This window comes from Palaemon carinicauda, chromosome 8 (genome assembly GCF_036898095.1).
Source record: "Palaemon carinicauda isolate YSFRI2023 chromosome 8, ASM3689809v2, whole genome shotgun sequence".
In the NCBI taxonomy this organism is placed as follows: Eukaryota; Metazoa; Arthropoda; class Malacostraca; order Decapoda; family Palaemonidae; genus Palaemon; species Palaemon carinicauda.
The window spans coordinates 95,830,310-95,834,694 of record NC_090732.1 but is presented as its reverse complement, the minus strand read 5'-3'; the positions used below and the strand labels follow the sequence as shown (position 1 = coordinate 95,834,694).

At 41.6% G+C, this 4,385-nt stretch overlaps 1 protein-coding gene across 2 annotated transcripts in view; it reads right to left on the bottom strand.

Moving 5' to 3' along the window:
- Positions 1 to 4,038, bottom strand: part of LOC137644929 (uncharacterized) — a 592,257-nt gene extending 588,219 nt beyond the window's left edge. For both annotated transcript variants that reach the window (XM_068377806.1, XM_068377808.1), the window contains exon 1: positions 3,999 to 4,038. The gene's annotated coding sequence lies outside the window, so the exon portion shown is untranslated. The remainder of the gene's footprint in view (positions 1 to 3,998) is intronic.
- Positions 4,039 to 4,385: the final 347 nt, after the last annotated feature.

Below are 4,385 nucleotides of genomic sequence, written 5' to 3'. Positions count from 1 at the left end.
GGGGCAACATTTCAACGTCTCATGGATGGCATCTTAGGGGACCTCCCTTTCTGTGTATGTTATGTGGACGACATACTTGTGTTCTCTTCCTCAAAAGAGGAACACCTCCGTCACCTGCGCATCGTGCTCGACCGCCTGCAACAAAACGGCCTTGTAGTCCGGTACGACAAGTGTACCTTTGGCGCCAACGAAGTGTCGTTCTTAGGGCACCGTATCACTCCTAAAGGAGTCCATCCCCTCCCTGAGAAGGTAGCAGCCGTTCAGAATTTCCCCTCGCCCTCGACCGTCAAAGCTCTGCAGGAATTCTTGGGCATGATCAACTATTATCACCGTTTTCTGCCAGCCATTGCCGCCACTCTTGCTCCCCTCTACGCCTCCCTCAAGGGCAAGCCAAAGGACCTGAAGTGGGGTCCCTTTCAAGAAGCAGCCTTCTGCAATGCAAAGAAGGCCCTATCAACTGCTGCGGCTCTCACTTTTCCTATCCCACACGCCCCTCTCCTTCTCTTCACCGATGCCAACAACGTCGCTGTTGGTGCAGTACTCGAGCAGGTGGTCAAAGGCTCGTCCCGCCCATTGGCCTTCTTCAGCAGAAAACTGTCCAAGGTAGAATCGGGTTATTCTACCTTCCATCGAGAATTGCTGGCGGTGCACTTGGCTGTCCGTCACTTTCGCCATTTCTTAGAAGGTACGCCCTTCGTCATTCGCACAGACCACATGCCTCTGGTGCACGCCTTCACTCAACAGTCTGACGCCTGGTCCGCCCGTCAACGCCGACATCTCTCCGCCGTGGCTGAATACAATTGCACCCTCCAATACGTCCCTGGGAAAATGAATCCCGTTGCCGATGCCCTGTCAAGAAACACGTTGGCTTCCGTTCAACTGGGATTGGATTACAACGCCCTGGCTGAAGCCCAACGACAGGATCCAGAGTATCAAGCTTGTAGGACATCCTGCATGTCCCTCCGTTGGGAAGATTTTCCCCTCGAAGACTCCAACACCACCCTCCTCTGTGACGCCAGTACTGGTAGACCGCGACCTTGGATTCCTGCTCCCATGCGCCGACAAGTGTTTGATTTCATCCACGGCCTTTCACATCCCTCGTGCCGTTCTACAGCACAGCTGCTGAAGGCAAAGTTCATTTGACACGGCATTTCTAAGGATGCTAAGGATTTGGTCCGCGCCTGTACTTCTTGCCAAACTTCCAAAGTACATCGACACATGGATTCAGGAGTGGGCACCTTTCCTCAACCTCAGCGTCGTTTCGCACACATTCATGTCGACGTTGTAGTCCCCTACCCACATCACAAGGACATCGTTACCTGTTTACCGTCATCGACCGCTCCACTCGTTGGCCTGAAGCCATTCCCATGGAAACTGCAACGTGCGCCTCATGTACATCTGCCTTACTCTCTGGATGGATTTCAAGATTCGGTATCCTTGAGCATATTACTTCTGACAGGGGAACCACTTTCACCTCTCAATTGTGGACGTCATTAGCGAATCTCCTGGGCATCACCCTACTTCAGACAACGGCCTACAACCCCGCTGCCAATGGAATGGTTGAACGTTTTCATCGCACCCTCAAAGCAGCTTTGATGTCCCGCTGTAAGGATTGCAACTGGTTTACTCAGCTTCCCTGGATCCTCCTGGGACTAAGGACCACTCCTAAAGACGCCCTCGACGTCTCGGCAGCTGAAATGGTATATGGCGACCCGTTGGTCGTCCCTGCCGAATTTTTACCTTCTACAACCTCCTCCGACGATCTCCAGCGCATAAGTCACGTCGTGGGAAAATTTACTCCGTGCCGCCAGACTTACAAGCCCCCAGCGAAGCATCTCATACCAACGGACTTGCACTCTGCAACGCACGTCTTCCTGCGCAACGACACCAGCAAGCCACCACTAACGCCCCCTTACACGGGCCCTTTCCTTGTGATCCGACGCAGTCCGAAATCATTCCTCCTAAACATTCGGGGCAAAGAAGACTGGGTCTCCATTGATCGTTTAAAACCTGCTTATCTTCTGCCAGATGACCCGCCTACAGTTCGCCTCTCTAGATCAGGGTGCCCTATTTAACATGTACAGTATGTCATTTTTAGGAGGGGAGCCATGTACCAACCGTGTTTCAAATTGTACATAATTCCTTTTGTATATATTATGCTAGTATCTTCGCTCTTCCCTCGCACTAAAACGAACATGAAAATTCATGTCTGGGTTTTCCTCTGTAATATTGTCTGTCTTGTGAACTTGTTATGTCCTGTTGCCTTGAGGTTTTGTATATAAGGAGAGTGTTCTACAATAATATAACTCAGTCGTTTCCAACCTGCCATTGAGTTCACAGCCTTACTCGGCGCCGTCACAATTCTTTATTTAAAAAGACCAAGAGTAAAACTCAAGAAAAGGCATTGTTTATCCATAACCCGAATTCTAACTAAGTCCTTGGAGACATAAATATTTGATAGAATAAACAAGCACTGAATAATTGATTTGATTTTGAATTGTTTTCCAGTAACAGATTAATTTCCTATAAAATCTTGAAGCTTCAATTTAATAAATAAATTCCGAAGCTTTACATATGTTTTGTACTCCTGTAAGGGGTCACGCACTAAATAAGTTTGGGAAAAAATGGTCTATAGAGACCAACTGTCTTGATTAGACCAGAGAACTGAGTGATTAAATGAGGGACAGCACTCGAAAGAAAATTCAAAATTTGCCGGCTTAAGAGATTGAGAGGGGCAGAGGATAATTGGTTGTTTACTGTTATCATTTGTCTCAAGGCCACGTTTGTATACCACATAGGGGTGTACATCATCATGGAGATGTATACAGATGGTCGATATGCTGATAAATATCTTATGTTAGGGGCAGCCAGTGAAATTCTGCACAGGCTTTATACCTCTGTGAGGAACGGTATCCAAACCGACAGGATCAAGGCCCCGAATAATTACAACTGTTCATTGTCGGTTGAGAGAAAAAGGTATCTATCTGACTTTCCGGAGCAAACGCTTGGGGATGCTGAGCCTGCAGAGGTGAGGATAACATAAACCTTATACAGGCTAATCCCCAAAATAGTACTTGAGCAGTTGCAGCTGTATTACTGTAGCACGAGTCACAGTTTGTATCAAAGAAAACTACAATGTCAAGATCAGTGAATAAAGCGTTATAAACTCTACACGGATTTCACTTCACCTTTCACCTTCATTACTACACCATTGTAAATGTACAACATATGTAATTTTCAATATTTTACTATAGAGACATTGTGCATAAAACTATTCAAGGAGTCCGTCATTCCTTTAACTTCATGCTGAATCCCATTGTATATACACACAGTATATATATATATATATATATATATATATATATATATATATATATATATATATATATATATATATATATATATATATATATACATACATAGAGATAGAGCCAGAGTGAGACTCATTAAAATTTCGCTTTTATCTTAACCCCTATCATTCACCCATTGCATGGAAGATAATTTTGAATAATCAGAAATTTCTAGTAACCTTAAAAATAAGGGAAAATGTCAACATTCTATCAACTAATTAATAATCAATGGAGTAATTATATATTCATAAATACACTCATTCATATATATATATATATATATATATATATATATATATATATATATATATATATATATATATATATATATATATATATATATATATATATATATATATATATATATATATATATATATATATATATATATATATATATATACTGCATGTGTATACATGTCATCTCGTAAATGTTCTGCAAACAAATATATTACATACAGAAATTTATATAACCTTTAGGTAATGCTTCTGTGTGGCAAAAAAGAAAAGAAAAAAGACAATAAGCGATGAATCTTTCAAACGAGTTCAAACAACGTTAAGTAAACAATTTGAAACTGATATTCTTACTTTTATATAAAAAAAAAACCCGATTACTATTTGTATGCATAAAAAGAGAAAGCTGACTTACTGTTTCAATCTTTGAAGGCATTCAAGGATATGTGCCTGAAATGAAAAAAAAAAAAAAATAAAAGTGTCATATAAAAAATTAGGAAATACAAATACATATATACCCAAAAGCCTAATTACATACCTGTTCTACTGGAAAAATATAACTACAAGTAAAACAGACATTATTTCGAAATACAAGAGATTACCTTTAACGCAAAATCAATTTTCTCTAAAATTGCTAAAGGTGCTGTCATACTGGGATATTACAAAACACTTATCTTTCTGTGTTAATTTTCCAAGTATACATATTTTATATATCAATGGAATTTGTCCCTTACAACCCATTGCTGGGCCCCGGAGCGACTACTCAGCATCGAAGTGGAACTGCATGAAAATTCCGCAGTTG